At 49.8% G+C, this 17,395-nt stretch overlaps 1 protein-coding gene and 1 long non-coding RNA gene across 9 annotated transcripts in view; one reads left to right on the forward strand and one right to left on the reverse strand.

Moving 5' to 3' along the window:
• Ccdc60 (coiled-coil domain containing 60) overlaps positions 1-17,395 on the reverse strand; it is a 163,420-nt gene that overhangs the window by 100,824 nt on the left and 45,201 nt on the right. The gene's annotated exons all lie outside the window — the stretch shown is intronic.
• On the forward strand, positions 5,666-11,669 carry Gm36502. 2 transcript variants are annotated; one of them, XR_001784946.1, is made up of 4 exons: positions 5,666-6,412; positions 8,895-9,071; positions 10,686-10,802; positions 11,472-11,669. It is a non-coding gene; the product is annotated as a predicted gene, 36502 (long non-coding RNA). The 2 variants fall into 2 exon arrangements; XR_878707.1 differs by lacking the exon at positions 11,472-11,669 and having other exon boundaries at positions 10,686-10,901.

Below are 17,395 nucleotides of genomic sequence, written 5' to 3' on the forward strand. Positions count from 1 at the left end.
TTGGCACTGCAGCAGGACCTCAGGAAACCACTCCCACTGTCCCCCGCCCCCCAATGGCACTCACAGGCCAGCAGTGATAAACATCTGGAAGACAGAGTCCTGGTTCTCGAGACATTTGATATGAACAAAATTAGAAGCTAAGGAAACATCCCAGAACTACTCTTTTTAAAGGGAGTCTTGCTTTGTGGCCCAGAAATCTCTCAAGTTCCTGACTCTCATGTGTCTGCCTTCCAGGTGCAGTCACCACCCCTGGGCTCCAAAATCACTTCTTTTAATACTATTACAGAGGTCATGTAGCAATATGCGAAAAGCCTCACAAGTTCAGTCCCGGCCCACAGGGCACTGCGTGAGATGGCAATGCAGCTGGGTAGTAGCTCCGAGGTGGAACACTGCAGAACCGGCAGCCATGCCATTGAGAACATTGAGTGTGAGATCGCAGTGGAGCTGCACGGTGATGTCACAGGGCAATGCAGTGTTCCTGAACGATAATGCTGGAGTCCACACACCTGGAGTCAGCCACTCATATGAGAATGCACTAGGGGCTGGCTCAGTGGCTCAAGGGCTTGCTGTGCAAGCTTAGGACCCGAGTTCAGATCCCACAGAACCCACGTATTAGTCAGACAGGCATGGCAGGCCGCCTATAATTTCAGCCTGGGGAAGGCTGGAGGTGAGGGATACTCAGAACAAGCAGGCTGGCAAGGTTAGCCATATTCAGTGAGCTCTGGGTTTTATTGAGAGATCCTGCCTTATTGAATAAGGTGGTTCTGGGTTTGATTGAGAGACCCTGCCTTATTGAATAAGGTGGAAGCACCATGGAGCATCTTCAGGCTTGGAGCCGCTACATGCACACACACCCGTGTGCATGTGCTCCCAATACACAAGTGACCTCACACGTGCAAACAGGTATACACACACACATGCACACCATGTGCTAAATATTTAGCACACGTACACAAAAGAATGAAAATAAGATTAAAGACCACAGTGAACGCAATGACATGGGGCACGGGGCGCTTGCTTGTGGTGACGGCCCTTGGTGTTATTGGCTTAAGTGTTTGCTGTTCTGTGTTTTTTATAGTTTTGAGAGTACAGTTCTCTTATTTGTATAAAATCCCCAGTTGCTCCAAGCCAGGCTGCTGTGTTGTTGCCAATGGCAGCCTTGGGTGGTTTCGACTGGGTCGATAGCTATCTTTGGTGATGGATTTAATGATAGGTGGGAGGCAGGCTGGACCACCTAGATTTGTATGGGCACATTCTAGTGATGGTGAGACCCAACACGGCATTTCTCAGGTGTCCCCATCATAGTGCATAGCTGCCTGCTCCCCAGCCCAGCAGTGCCACTGCCATGCAAAGAAATCAGGTAGCTTCCCCACAAGGATATCTGCCACAGCAGTGTGAGTCACCATGCCAAACCCTTGATGCCCCAGCAACCCGGCCTTTGTGGGGCAAAGCCATGGTTGGCCTGGGCAGTGAAGACGGTTCGGTTCTGCTGCTTCCTGTTGCTATAGATGCGTGGTTATTGACATGGAAGAGTGGCAGCGGAATATAATTTCACGTGGAAATGCAGCTTATGTGTAAAGAAATTCAATTATACAGATGCCCATATTTCCTCTGTCTAGAAATTTCTCACAATTTTCTATCATCTCGTACAGTCGACTTTTTTTTTTTTAAATTGATGGCAAAGAATCCATGTCATAATAGAGTAATATGGAAGTAAACACAATAAATCAACAATAGAGATGTCGTATCAGGGTGTCGGAATTATAAGTTAATTAAACAATCATTTTGACTCGGGTTGTTCCTTTTCCTAATTTTCTGTAATTTACATATATTAATTCTAATTAAATAATGGTGTCTTTCATGTTTGCAGGGCAACTCCTGACTAATTCTCTCGATGCGCAAAAATATAAATGTTTAATGCTGATTTGAATTGAGTTGTCTAAGGTCCTGGAGTGATGTGAGCAAGCCGTTTTATGCATGGCATCAGGCAGGCTCCGGATGGGAAGCCAGACTCATGCCACGTAGTTCTGTAGAAAAACAGAACAGTTAGAGAACGGTTGGAAAGCCAGGGGAGTAAAAGGAAACTCTGGATGTACCTTGGCCAGCCATCAGGCAGGACGAAGGGAAGGGGGCCCGAGAAGCCCTGGGGTTGGCTTGCCTGGCACCGGATGTCAAGTTCAGTTCTCCTGAGAGACAGACAAGAAAACCCTTGGGCCCTCCCTTTCTCCCACTCTGATTTCCTGCTGGAATTTTCAATTGTTTAAACCTAGGGATCCTGGGAAATGTAGTTTTTAAGGATGTGCTCCCCATATGGGATTCAAGAAATGATGGCCCAGAGGAGATGGTTTGGGGGCTGTGGCACCGGTTTAGTAATTGGGTCCTCCCTGAGTCTGGGTTAGCAAGGCTTAAGTGGCCTTTTGGACTAGAGGGCTGGTTCTTGCTTTGACTTAAGTAGGTTGCCGTAGACCGTAACTGTAGATGGTCCTCATCCTTTGATGCTAAGCTGGTGTTTCCAGTATTTCCCAAGGCTTTGCGGTACAACCGGGGTCTTTCCCTGTTACTTCCTCTGGAAACCTTCACCAAAAGCCGTTGTGGTAGTCAGTTTTCCATCACTGTGACAAATGCCCTACGTGGCCAACTTACAAAGAGAAAAGGTTTATTCTTTCCCACACAATGAGGCTGTGATGGACTGGACCATGGCTTTGAAACATTCCAGACCTGTGATTCTAGGCTATTTATAACCCTCTTAGGTGTTCCTCCCTTTCCGGGAGACCACTGAAAGTTGTGCATCTTTATAGGTACCACCTCCTCCGTTAGACGTAATGCCTTTGACCATTGACACTGGGACTTTTTTACCCAGGGGACACAAATCCCAAAGGGCTCCACAATGAAGAATGCATTCCCAATACAAAGCTAGAAGCATTGCAGGAAGTCCGGGAACAATCGACAAACCGGATGTATGTGAGCACTGTGCAAAGCCTGCGTATGCCTAGCTACTCCATGACTTAGCCTGGGTGCAGGGGACACGCCTTAGGGACAGTTCACTTTGGTTATCTGTCCCTGCTCTACTTGGGTGTGCCATTGGCTTTTGGAGCCACTGGTTTTCCTGTTGCTCTTGGATATGGGTGGTGACATTGTCTCTGCCCTGAGTATCTCTCCTGTGTTGAAAACATCCCACTGGTGGTGTGAGGTGTGCCTACAAGGACTGTGACAGATGCCTTGTGGAGTCTCATTTGGTTGGAGAGAAAGGGCTTTGCCCTCAACAGGTGGCCCGGGTCTGTTACTTAAATCGGACTGCTACTGAGTGAGCCACGTTCCCTTCCAGAGCCTCAGTTTCCCCATCTGTTCAATGGAGCTCCTGCTAAGCCTACCAGCGACATTCACCTCTTCCCTACCCATTATCCCAAGGACATTCCTACTCAGACACGTGATGTTACCTGTCTGTGCCACATTGCAATCCCATCTTATAAGGGATCAGTGGAGACTTTAGTGGAGAGGATGCGCGCCACGGTGAACAAGACACTGTCGAGTGGCAAAGCCTGGGCATGGCACTGGGCTCAAGTGACATCAGAGCAACTTCTCTGTGTGAGAGGGTTGTCACTATGTAGCCCAGGCTTGACCTGAACTCATGATCTTCCTGCCTCACCCCCCACACCTCCAGTGCTGGGATTACAGGCACACACCACCATAGCCTGCATGTGTTCTTAATGACACTAGTCTCTCTCCCCCGATAGGATAGGGTCCTGTATCACATAGTAGGGACTAGCTGTTGATCTAAAAATAGCTTATCCTCTGAATTTCTGTCTATAAGGTAGAAAATCGGCACAATCTGTTGAAGGTCATGGTCAGAGGACCAATCTTCTAAGTCTGTGTTTTATGGAAGGATGTTCTAAACTCATCTTTGTCAGACCTGAGACTCTGATCTTCTGGAATCAGATTAAGATGGGAATGAATTCTGCTAAATGTGCTGGGAGTTGATACAGACATCAGGGAACAGCTGGGAGGTTCCCCGGAGCTGTGAGGGGGAGGGGAGGCTGTTTGAAAAGACAGAGATTTCTTGCAGAACCCAGGATCACCTGCTCAGAGATGACCCACCCCACCTACAGTGGGCAGGGACTTTGCAAATCAATCATTAATCAAGAAAATGCGCCCCTGCGGGACCCCCCCCCCCCCCGGCACTCATGCCTACAGGCTAATCTTATAGAGGCCTTTTCTTAATTAAGCTCTCCTTTTCCTAGGTAGGGTCGAGGTTTGTGTCAAGTTGACAAGAGACAAACAAACAAATAAAAACTAACAATCAGAGCCACATAAAGGGTACCTGGGACACACCGGTGAGGGGCATGAAGGACCTTGGCCACAGCACACGCTACAAAGTGAAATATGAATTTTTCTGTTGAGTTCAATTCATCACAAACCTCTTTGCCCAGGGCCGGTGGCCCTCCCCTTCCCCCACCTTCTTATGAACCCAGGGGACATGCCGTCACGCCTGGACATTGAAGGAGAGGAGAGAAGTGACAGAAGAGGGGACTGTCTTCTTGATGTGTGGTGGTGGGGAGCTATAAGGGAGTTCCTGTTTAGAACACGGAGTTTTGGGGGTGGTAAAGGGCCATAGCCCTGGGGAGGAAAGAAGCCCCTGCTGTCTGCGTTCTGAGCTCTCCTTGCTGTTTCAGACTGTGAGGAGAGACAGCTGACCGTGGGGGTACTTATTAATTATGAAGGGGACATGGTACTGCTAATGTGGTAAGGTTTGCAGATGCCAAGGGGTCAAGCTGGCCATGCGGGGACAGGCATGTTCCATGTGCCCCTCATGTGCGGACCTACTGTGTATCTGTGGAGCATCCTTCCTTCTTCTCTGTCCCAGCTTCAATGGTTTAGTTTTACCGCCCCCACCCCCGCAAGGAATCCTCCTCACCTCACGGGCATCCTTACTCCTACCTTGCCAAAAGGGAACCACAGGACCCAGAGACAGGGTGACTTCCTCAAGGTCAGGAAGACACCGGTATGGAGCGCAGCCTCCTGCTCCTGTGACCCTCATCTGACACAGGAGTCAGCGAGCTGTGACCTTCTGTACTGGGACGTGGCTAAACCCTCGTGGAAAACTGTGGCCTGTGGTAGCTTCCGGCTCCGACAGCTGCCCCTAGTGATCGTCTTACTTCCTAAAGATTTCTTCAAGCTGTCTTCCTTCCACGCCTGGCGGCAGTCTCCATCTCCATCACTGCCAGCCGTAGACAACACACAAACACACACACACACCCTTGCTCCTCCTGTTCCTTGTCCCTGCAAGCTATCAGGGCTCCAAAGCAGTGCCTGCCTGGTCTTCATCGGACACCGTGAGAAACTCCATGCTTGGTACAGGGAGCTTAACCAGGCTTACCAAGCAGAGATTCCTGCCACTATGTCACGAGTACTTGGGGCTTTTACCCACGGAATCATGTCACCGCGAGTTAAAAACAAAGAATTCTAGAGAGCGTATGAGAATATTTCCAAACTAGACAGCTGGGTAACTAACTACAAAGGGCTTCCAGGTCAGCAAGGGCAGCGAGGTGAAGATGTACCGGTAGGTGGCACTAGAAGCCATGGCTTTCGATCAAATTCCATTTTCTTTTGATCTGCCTCTCTCAGCTCTCTGCTTGATTGAAATGGAAATCGGCTGCCGGCTCCTGCAAGTCCCCCACCAGCCAGAGACTAAGACCCGTGCCAACAGCCCGTTCGCCAGTTTAAAAAGATAACAAACCATGCTTGTCTGAAAGACCAGCTATGGGCTGGAGAGATGGCTCAGGAGTTAAGACTTGCTATGAGGGATCAATGGTACAGCCGTCAGATGCTGGTAACCAACCCAAGTCTCAGTGAAGGGCTCAGGGATGTCCTTCATAACCCTGGATGAGCTTAAGGAAATAGGTTCTAGGATAGAGCTTAAATTCCACGCGTCGGGGAATGCACTAAGATTTTGAGGGAGCAAAGTAAAGACTGGTTGGAGCACCCTGGTCCAGTCTCATCAGAGAAATTTTTCTGTAATTGATTAGCAATGTCTGGCACAGCCCCTGGAGGAATCAGCACACTCAAGGGTACATGAGAGCCATAGGCAGCCTGATCAAGGAAGCAAGGGCTTCTACTCCATTGCCAGCCTTAAAGACTGGCTGGAGCACCCCGAGATCCGGTCTCATTAGAGAGATTTTTCTGTAACCAATTAGCAATGCCTGCCACGGCTCCTGAGGGGGAACCGGCACACACTCAAGGATACAGGATAGCCAGCCTGATCACCCTCAAACTGTGAGCCCAAAGAACGCCTTCCGTCCTTGGATTGCTTCAGCCAAGAACTAGCCCAGCCTACCAGTCATAGCCAGCTTCTCAGCCTTGACTTTCCTATGGAGAGCATCTAATCGTACATACGGGAGCTGACCCTACGCTGCTGGTGAGTAGAAGAAAACTAAGGGACAAAAGAGCTGGCCAGAGCTGGTTAGAGTGTGACCACAGAGCTCCTGGGGTGGGATGTCTCAGGTGCCTTCCTCAGGATGGCACTTTATGCAGACCTCATTAGGAGACATGGAGATCACCGAGGATAGCCCAGGTCTGCTACTGCTGCTGCAGGGTTAGGCTGCAATCAATCCAGCCTGTGCTTCCTGAATGCTGAGATTCCAGCCGCACTCTTGAGAATACTGTGTGGGCTCAGGATTCTCACAGTGGGCTGTGGTGGAGGACATCACATCGAGTGTCTCGGGAAGCAGAGGCCTGAGCTGATCAATCGAAGTGGCTGTAGGTGACTCTCCCTCAGTGGGGGCGGTGTCATGCAGACACCACACACCGCTCACAGAGCTTATGTCAAACTGAAAGCCAGCAGCTGATCTCTGGCCTTTCCACTCTCCCCTCCCCTTCCCATTCCTGAAGTAGGCCTAGAAAGCTAGAACTCTTGATTGCCAAGCCATAAAACCTAGAAAAGGTGCCTCCACGTGCTCCAGCAAGTTCCTCCCTTGTGTGATAAGTGTTCTGCCTCATACCTGTGTGTGTGTCTTTTGTAAGAGAGAGAGAGAGAGAGAGAGAGAGAGAGAGAGAGAGAGAGAGAGAATCTGAGTAGTCCTAGCTGAAACCTTAACACTATTTCTTAACATCTGTCATTCTTTCTCTCCTGCCCCCGACACCCACCCCCACGATCTGTTTCTTTCATCAGAAACACACATTTTCCCCGGGGCCTTCGGGCCATCATTAAGAAGACTCAGTGTCAGGGAAAAAGCAGGTTTCCGCAGACTCTGTGCCTGCCTCCTGTTGGTCCTTCCTTGCCACAGTCCATGCATAGCTGTGGAGACCAGTGACCAAAACGTGCCACTTTTCTTCCCTCCGTGGGCAATTCAGATGGAGGATGCTGCCAGCAGGAGCTGGGTATAAGAGTATGACTGGAGACTGGGGCGCAAGTGGTGGTGTGTCACTCAGGTTCTTCTGACGACCTAACACACAGAAGAACACACCTGAAGCTGGCAATGCTGTGCGGAGGCCGTGGGAGGTCACGCTAGCAAAATCAATTTAGGAGTGGGGAGCCCAGCCAAGTACTGAATAGACAGTGGTGAAGTCCATTTCATTAAATTAAAAAAAAAAATCAACATAGGTTTTTCTAAATGGCTTAAAAACAGATGAGGGGGGGGAGCGTGAAAGGGGGGGCGGGGAACATGTCACTCCTATCTTGCCAGAAAGTTGTTCACATTCTTCTCTGGAGATGACTAAAGTTGCCAAGTTTTGTAGCTACTTCTAGAGAGAGTTTACATAAATGCACACAAGCACACATACACACATGCATGCATGCAGGCAGGCAGGCATACATGCATACATACACAGAGTAACATTTGTCATGTAAGAATGAGGAACTGAACCCACAAAAAAGTGCTGGCTGCGGCACACGCCTGTAACACCAGCACTTGAGAGGTGAAGATGGGGGCTGGAGAGATGGCTCAGTGGTTAAGAGCACTGTCTGCTCTTCCAGAGGTCCTGAGTTCAATTCCCAGCAACCACATGGTGGTTCACAACCATCTGTAATGGGATCTGTTGCCTTCTTCTGGGGTGTCTGAAGACAGTTACAGTGTACTCATATAAATAGATTTTAAAAAGTAGTAGTAGTAGTAGTAGTAAAGATATGGGCTCCCAGCCTACCTAAAGCAGTGAGCTCCAGATTCAGGGAGAGGCTCTGCCTCACAAAAATAAGGTGGAGAATGATTGAGGGAGATACCCAAGGTTAATCTCTAGCCTCCACATACATGCATAGACACAGAGGAAAACACACACACACATACATACTCTCACGCACGCCCAAGTTTCTCCTATATCTATTTATGCTATGCAGTTTCTCGGATGGCTCCAGAAACCCCTATTCCCGCCTCTGTGTAACCTCTCCCTTGGGAGGTGGGCCGAGCCCAGTAACCTCCTTGGGATGAATAGAAACTGACAGAAACAGTGCCTTCTGAGATTGGGTGGCAGAGGGAGCGTGGCTTCCCCCTTGGCCATTGGCTCTTGCTCCTGGCGAGTCCAGCTTCCTAGGCCGTGAGGTTCTCCTTTAAAGGAGACCTGCGTGACAAGGAACTGAAATCTTCCACGAAGCCTGTGAGCAGCTGCCATCTGCCCACAGCCGTGCGGACTGAGCTCACGAGCTGCCACCTTTCCACACAGAGAGCCAGAGAGACCAGCTGCCCTGGGGCCATCTTGGTTGGGGCGGAGACCTGCCGCTGAGCCACACCCAGATTCCCAGTCTACAGCAGCTGGAGGTGATAAATGGCTTGCTGTCTTAAGTGGCCCACTTCTGGGGCAATGTACAACACAGCAATACATCACTGAAACGAAGCCATGGGGGACGAGCCCTCCCTGGGAGACAGGTAGTGCTCAGGGTTATATAAACTCATTTAATTTCTCTTCAGGCTCTGATCACGGCTTTACAAGAACTTCCCAGACCGTAGCGGTCCAAACGCTTTCCAAGGTGTGCACCAGCCTGGACACGGCTTCCTGGTGGTGTGGCTGGCTCCATGCCCAACTTACCACAAGGGGCCAAGCGACGGCAGCCTAACTGTAATTAGTAACACGTGATACTGGTACAGGTTTGTGTGATTCACCGTGGCTCTTCCGCCTATGTAAGCATCTTGTCTTGCTCATGTCTTCCCTGGATTCTACCCTCTCTTGCTCTGTTCTCTTTCACAAAATCCCCTTCCCCATTGTTCTATAATCTTCCTTCAGATCATTAAAAAATTTTTTTTCATACATGACATTGAAAGCGTATTTGAATGTGCCCTACGTGTGCAGGACATGCTCTTGTTCCTTGAGGCAGGGTCTGTCACTAACCTGGAGCTACGGTGGTGGCCATCGAGGCCCCAGAGGGGTCCTCCTGTTTCTACCCCTGCCCAGTGCTGGTGTTAAACGTGTGTGAGTTTCCCTGCCCAACTTTCTGCATGGGTGCTGGGGATTTGAACTCAGGTTGTCGTAGGTGTGCGGCAAGCACGTTTTGCTTTGACATATTTCACTTAGCACAATATTCTCTGGCTCCTGGCCTTTGCTTCCAGATGACCTGAATGTACTCCTTTGTTTCTGAGATATCATTCAAACCAGATCCATTGTATACGTGAGCAACCTTTGCTCTGTCCACTCCTCTGTTAATTTGCATCTGGGCTGATTCCGTGTCTCGGCTGTTGGGAGTCACGCCTCGGAGAGGGTGTACTAAGGTATCATTGTGGCGCGCTGAGTTCACTTCCTCCGGATGTAATATCAAGAAGTTACTCAGCTGGAGCCTGAATAGTTCTGATTTTAGATTTTTGAAGAACAACCATCCCGATTCCCACAGTAGCTGCACTAGTTCACATCCTCCCCGCCAATAACATATGAGACTTCCCTTTACCCACCAACCCCATTCTTGTCAGGATGTTTTTGTTGTTGAGACTTTATTGGTGTGCATGCTGAATTTTGCATCTTATTTTCATTTCTCAGTGCACTCGGTCATACATTTGCCATGTCTGTGCCTTTGTCGGTTATGACAAACCCAAGCTGGAATGTTCCCTTCCGCGGCTCCAGGCGTCCCTTGTGTGGTGTTCTGCGCTGGCGCTGCTGGTATCATAGGGACTGACCTGGCACCTTTTACAGTGGCCAGATGTTTGTCCCCAGCTGTTCTCAAAGCCTTATTTTGAGCTGGTGTGTTCTGAACAGCAACGGGGAACAAAAGCATCGAGCAAAGGGGCTGGGGAAACATGGACTCCAGCAGCAGCTCAGCCCCCCTCCCCCGCCCTGGAGGGAGAGCCCCAACCCCAGTAAGCTGCGTCCCGTCATTCCCAGTTTCAGCCTGTGGTTGGCAAGTGGGTCAAAATTTGAGTTTTCAAGATTATGCTTATGCTTATGAAGTAAAAAGAAAAGCAAACAGCTCTGATTTAAATTCTCCTCCCCATATTCTGTATTGGGCTCAGCTCGTTTCTCTCGCATTCATATTTTAAACCACTGGCTTAAGTGGGTCTTCCTTTCATGCTCTAAGTGGGGTCTCCCCTCTCCCCTCTGGTCCCATGCAATGCGGTGTGTGCAGTGTGTGTGACCTTGTCACATGGCATCTTTGGTCTAGGGCACGATGCCAAGCACTGAGTGGCTTCCTGGCAGTTGTTTGGTTAGTGGATGGATGGATGCGAACTTCGATTTACAGGATTTTTTTTTTTTTTAAACTCTTGGACTCAACTTAGAGACAAAACCTGGAGACCCAAGGCACAGGCGTAGAACGGAGGCAAAAGGCGTTTGACCCTGGCAATGACGAGGCACTACACAGTACACAGAGGGCTGGTGAGATGCCTATCCTTAAGGTAAGGGGCCAACAGGGCTCTCTTTATGGTGGGTGGAGAAGGAAACGTTTGTATGCAACATAGTTTTTTTTTTTTTAATTATATATTGCAAGGCTGGAGAGATGACTCAGTGGTTAAGAGGACCTGGATTTGGTTCCCAGCACCCACATGGTAGCTCACAACAGTCTCTAACTCCAGTTTCAGGGGAGCAGACGCTCTCTTCTGGTCTCCTTGGGTACTGCATGCACGTGGTGCCTATACATATACTCAGGCAAAACACAGATACACACAAAATAAAAATAAAGCTTTTGGGAAAGTATAGAATCCACAGAAGAACTAAAGGCAGCATTGCCTTTGAGGGGACAGGAGGTGGTGTGGGAACTGTGGTGGGCTGCCTGACAGAGCATGGTAAGGGAGAGTCACTTTGGCCCATGGTTTTAGACCATCACAGGGCCTGTTCATCTCATAGTAGACCAGGGAGCAGAGAGCAGGGTAAGGCAGGATGGGGGACTAGGGGTGAGTGGTAACCTTGAAAGCCAGCCCTCGGGGGACCTGTCTACCTGTTAGACCCCACTGAGGGGCAGTGTGAGCGAGCTGGTTTCTCCAGTCAAGCAGGGAGCTCTGGGTGTGAATTTTAATTGGTGTGGCCAGAGGGCGGAGAATGTAATTTGTTTTCTGACTCTGCCCTAGTGCTGGGACTTGGAGGATGTTTTTCTGAAGGTGAGGTGGGCTCTTCGGGAGCATGTCTTGCACAAACTGGAACCTGATCAGGCTGGCTAATGGTGGTGTGGGGAGGATTGAAAAGGTATGTCTTGCTAAATTCTCCCACCATACACCCCACTGTGGCTAAATTGCCCCCACCACACGCCCTGCTATGGCTAAGCCCCCCCCCCCGCCCCCAATAATCCCAGCAGCTATGAAGGAGGCAGATCCCAGCTCTGGATCCCTCCTCTCTTTTGGGGTCTGATTCTTTGCTTGAGACTTTTGCTTTGAATAAACTCCAACTTCACTTGACTTTCAAACTCTGTCTTGCCTTCTGATTCTTTAATTGGCAGGGCCTGGAAAGGGGTGGTGGTGGAATAGGCCCAGCCTTGCACCTCTAGACTTTGACACGACACTGTGAAGTTTTTGTGCCTCTCCCCAAAACCCCCAGCTCTGTTATCTGAGGGAAAAAATGTTCAGAATATGAACCTGCCGGGGCAATTTTTTCACACTCAAATCCATGACACCTGAATTGTCAGAACTGGCTATCCTGGGTGAAGGGATGAAAAATGAGGATGGGATGGGCATGAGGGTGAAAGTAAGGGAAAGAGATGGGGTAAGAGAGAGGGGCTCCTGTTCTCCAATTCATTTTCTGTAGTATTTTTCAAACTTCTTATGCTTCATATTAATTTTCTAAAACAAACAGACAAACAAACAAACAAATAAATGAAAGGGTGTGACAACCCTGATTGGAATTAAAATACAGAGCCCCACTTTGTCCCCTCAAAACTCAACAAGCGTGGAGCGTGCCAGCAAAAATCCATCTGCATTTCAGAGTCAAGACGAAATTAATTTGGAAAAGAAAATACAGGCAGGGAGCAGAGTTAGCAACCTCAGGAAATCCAGGGAAATGTAATTGAGTAAGAATTATCTCCTTAATTACTTCTGACCAAATCAATAACAAGGCCAGATGAGAAGCCCGCAGTAGCCACCAATGAGCGTCCAGCTGCCCAGGGAACTAACTGGGGTTCGGACTTGTTTGTAAAGCAAATCGCCTTCCTTTCCACCCCCAGTTAGTTAGCAAACATGGTTCCTGGGGCCTGGTCAGGCAGCTGAGGCTCACAGCTGTGAGATGCTGAATTCACCAAGAAGCCTTCAAAGATGTGGGATCCGTGCCTTTGATAGTATCAGATACTAATTTTCATGCCTTCTTGGTGTTGGGGTGGGGGGCAAATAGGGGACAGAGGTAGGTCCGCCATGCAAATTAGGGAGAGGTGAGCGAGCGTCTGAAGTAGGAGGTGGCTAGGCAGAGCTGCAGAGACATCTTTAGCCTTATCTTGGATGTAGAGGGAGGGGGCAGTGAGGATCTGGGCTCAGAGAAGCCCCGCTGGGCACACTTCTTAGAGTTCTCCAGGTTTGGGCTCTGGGTTAAGGTTCTGTCTGGGGAGGACTCAGAGCTGACTCCTTTGAGTAACCCAGTACCCCTCTATGCTGCTGGAAGCTCTTGATCAGTGGCCAGTCCCCTTGCTTTCCTTCCTCAGTCTACACCTTTGTCCAATGCTCTCCCAAACCTGAGACTTGTCAGCAAACCATCTTCACTGTCCAGGATGCTGGATTCAACTCATAAGCAAAAAAAAAAAAACAAAAAAAAAACAAAAAAAAAAAACAAAAAAAAAAACAAAAAAACTCCAACCCAAACCAAACAAATCATCAACAACAAAAAACCCCCAGACAAACAAAAAAGAAAACAATAACAAAAAAACCCAACAAGACTTCTGTCCAGGTGCAGTGGCTGACACAATACCAGAACACAGCAGGCAGAGACAGGAGGATTGCTACAAGTTTGTGGCCAGCCTGGCCTACCTAGTGAGTTTCAACCTGGCCAAGGCCAAGGCATAGTGAGACCTCAATCAAACAAGCCAGACCCCACATCCAAACCACCGCCACCAACACAACGCACACCTTCCTTTAAAGCTGCCTCAGGGCACCTCATGGTGTGTGGATAAGGCAGGCTGCAGCATTGCAATGCCCTGTGGGCTTGTGGGCATTTCATCAGCAAGGAGGAAGGGCAGTTGGGATTAAGGGGAGTGACTTCCAGGTCAGAGCAGGCTCTGGAGGGGCTGGTGGTGATTGACCACGAGGGAAAGACTGTGGGTCTGTTAGTTAGCCCAGTTTAATCCCTGCAGTGGAGCCATACAACCGGGCAAACACATCATCGCACAGATATGAACCCTTTCTGTTGGTCGACTAGAACATAACATAGCTAAGAGGGAAGAAGACGGTGTGCACTCAGGGTGTGCAGAGGTCAGCCAGAGATGGAGGAGGGTCCATCCAGCCTACAAACAGGGCTGGAGGAGGGCAGAGCGGTGAGGGATGAGGAAAGGTGGCATGGGACCTCTCCTGGGAAGACAGTCAGATGTCTACTGTGGCTCCCTCCTCCCTCCTCCACCCTCCTCCTCTCTCCTCTTCATTTCTCCTCCGTCCTCCTCCTTCCTCTTCTTTCTCCTCCCTCCTCCTCTCCTTCCTCTTTCCTCTTCCCTCCTCCCTCATCTACCCTCCTCTTTCTTCTCCTCTTCTACCCTCTTCCCCCACCTCCTCCTTCCTCTTCCTTCTCTCTTCCCCTATCTTCTCCCTCCTTCCCTCCCCCTCCTCCTACCTCTTCCCCCTCCTCCTCCCCGCCTCTCCTTCCTCCCTCCTCTTCCCTCCTCCCTCCCTTTTCTACCCTCTTCCCTCCTCTTCCTTCTCCTCCTCTATCCTCCTCCCTCTTCCTTCTTCTCCCTCCTCTACCCTCTTCCTCCTTCTCCCTCCTCTTCCTTCTCCTCCTCTATCCTCCTCCCTCTTCCTCCTTCTCCCTCCTCTCCCTCTTCCCTCCTCCTCTATCCTTCTCTCTCTTCCTTTTCACCCCTCCTCCCCCTCCTCCCTCCTGTCCCCTCCTCCCTCCTTCTCTTGCTGCTAATGCCATCACAGGAGTCCCACACTTAGAATGTCACTCAGTTCTCATCATTCCCCAGAGGTCCTGCCTCTATTACCATGAACACAGGACGTAGTGGACGGGCACCTGGGAGACATCCCGCATGGCACAGCAGAGCCAAACCCAACCCAACCCGTGCCCTGGTGATGCAGTCTGTGCTCTTTCTGCTTCTTCTGGCAGAATGTTACCAAGGACACCCATCTGGAGACAAGATCACACAAAGCCTCACCTGCACACGTGCCAACTTGTAGGCAGGCACAATGAATCGAAAGGATGGGAAAGTCACAGATCTGTGCTCACCGCCTAGTTGTTGGTGAGCATGTGCTGTGAGCTCCACTTTCTCCGTGCACAGAATAGAATCAGTCATCCCCCGCCCCCCACCCTTCACGGGGCCACGGTGGAGATTCAGCCCACTGGTAGATACTGACCGCCAGACTTGGGTTTATGTCGAGGGGGAGCAAGGGATGACAGCTGTTAATGTAACCATTGTCATTAATAAGGTGTGCAGTTAATGAAGAGGTGAGGTGCAGGTGAGCTGTCACAGGACCTCAGGCTAGGCGAGGAATTACAGCGGCCATTGGCCTGTGGGGCCCTTCAGTGAGGTAGGGTTATTATCTGCCCTCTGCTCCCGACACCGGCGCTTTATGGGGGTTAATTAGAAGCTTTATAATGTGCTGCGCACTCTGATGATCTATAAACAGAGACGTGTGGTGGTGGGATAGTTATATTACCCCCATTACTGAGGATCCTGAATCACTTTCTTCAGGAATCTGAGTCAAGTATAAGAGGACTAAGCGTTTAATGGCCACCGTCACTTTAGAAGCCCCCAGGCAGGGGGTCTGGGCACAGTCAGCCGTCCTCAGTACCTAAGGAAGGAGGATATGGAAGGAGATCCTGAGATTTGGGGAGTCTTTGAGCTCCCACACGGCCAAGACCCTGTCATGTGCTGTGCCAGGAAGTGTTCATGAACCCCAAAAGACCACCAAGGAGCTGACTCCCATGCAATTGCACTAGAGTCTTTATTTACAAGTTCGAGCTTGGGCCACACCACCATCTCTGATGCAGGAGAATGGGAAGGTACAGCCCCCAGCATAGTTAGTTATCTTGAGTATCTTAGGTCAGGTTCTCTAAGATGGAGCCTGGACCTAAAAGACCTGGTCTCTCACATGTTTGCCAGTGGATCTCAAGGCTTGAGATGGGGACTGACCCGCAAACAACTACTAACTAAATGCTCGATGGGTGGATGGATGAACCTATGGGTAACAGAGGAAAGGAGGGGGGCGGACAGACGGATGGCCAGATGAATGAGTGGGAGGATGGATAAACAGAAGGAAAGATGGATGGACAGATGGAAATGGTAGGTGGGTAGGAACAGGAGACGCTGAAGGCATGGTAGGATGGGCAAATGGGTAGAGACACAGGTATGTGGATAAACAGATGGATGGATGGATGGATGGATGGATGGATGAGCTGAGGAAAGGATGGACACAGAGGGATTGGCAAATGTATGGGTAGAGAGATAGATAGATGGACACAGGAAAGGATGGATGGAATGTTTAAGCCCCTGGAGATATGGTGGATTTGAACTCATAGACTTAGAGTCTGATAGGAGGAGAGTCTTAACAGGGACTGGGAAAGAAGGCTTAGTAGGCATTATCACAACCCAGAGGGACATTGGACCCCACAAAGACAGACTTACTTGGGTTATTGGCGAAGTGATCGTTGGCCTTTAGTTTTCTTTCCTAGTCTAGTGATGTCTAAAGATACCATTTTCTCTGTTAATCAGGACGTCTGAGAGCCATCACCTCCTGCTGCCTGGACTACTTTATAGTAAGATGGGGAAGGCAGGAGGCATTATACAACCTTGAAAATGGAGTGCGTATGTATACTGGGTGATGCTCAACACAAACAGAGGCTTGGCACGTAGTGTGGCTTCAGGCAGCGCCTATGAGGCGCCAGTATCATCTCCTCGAATTACATGGAACAGTAGCCTCCTGTTCTAACCACACTGGGGTACCTGCTGGCTGAGCGGGATACCCTCTGGCATCTGCATGGGAAGAGGCAGGTGGCCACAGGTAGGATGGGGGCCAGCTAAGGCTAGGGAGGCTGTGCCAGCCTTGCCCGCCCCTCTTCTGAGTCCTCAGAGTCTCACTGTGGAGTTAGGGAGAACAGAATCCCTCTCGGTGTTCTGATCTTTGCTCCCCGATTTCTAGATTCCCCCTGAAGTTGAAATTATCATTGAAACGGGAAACAAAAGCCTTGCAGTATAAAAGAAGGGAAGATGGAGGCTGTTGCTGAACTAGGAAGTCACTGATTAAGCAAGATGGGCTGGGCCAGTGAGCCCCCAGTATCCTCCGTCTCCATCTACCCAGAAACGAGACTGCAGACATCCACTGCCACGCCTGGCTTCTTGATCTTGGTGCTGGGGAATCTAAAATCAGGTCCCCTGATCTTTAATAACTCAGCCATCTCCCTCGTCCATACTTCACCAAGCTTCTGCCTCCTCCTTCGAAGAACTTCCTTTGGCATGATGTAGCCCTGTGTCCCAGTTCAGCTTCACCCTTCTGTGACCCTGGGTAGGTTATAATTCTCTCATCCATAAGAACAGGGACGTTAGGAATACTGCCTCTCTCTTTAGATGTGTGGGAAGAATTGGAGATCATGAATCTGAGGCGCCTTGCCCAGCACCTGGCATTTAGTGTATGCATAATAAATGCTGGCTGTTAAAGACAATCATGGGCACTGCTAATGGGCCCCTCAGATCTGGAAGGCCCGCCCTAAATGACGTCAGTATCATTACAACAAGCTTAAGACTCAAAAGAATCCTTGAGGTGGGCAGGCTGGTTTCGTCAAGTACCAGTTTCCTCTGTGGACAACATTTTCTGTGGCTGTGCTCATCAGAAAATGGGAAAGCAAGTGCCTGAAGTGCCTGGACCAAGAT

This window comes from Mus musculus, chromosome 5 (genome assembly GCF_000001635.26).
Source record: "Mus musculus strain C57BL/6J chromosome 5, GRCm38.p6 C57BL/6J".
NCBI lineage: Eukaryota > Metazoa > Chordata > Mammalia > Rodentia > Muridae > Mus > Mus musculus.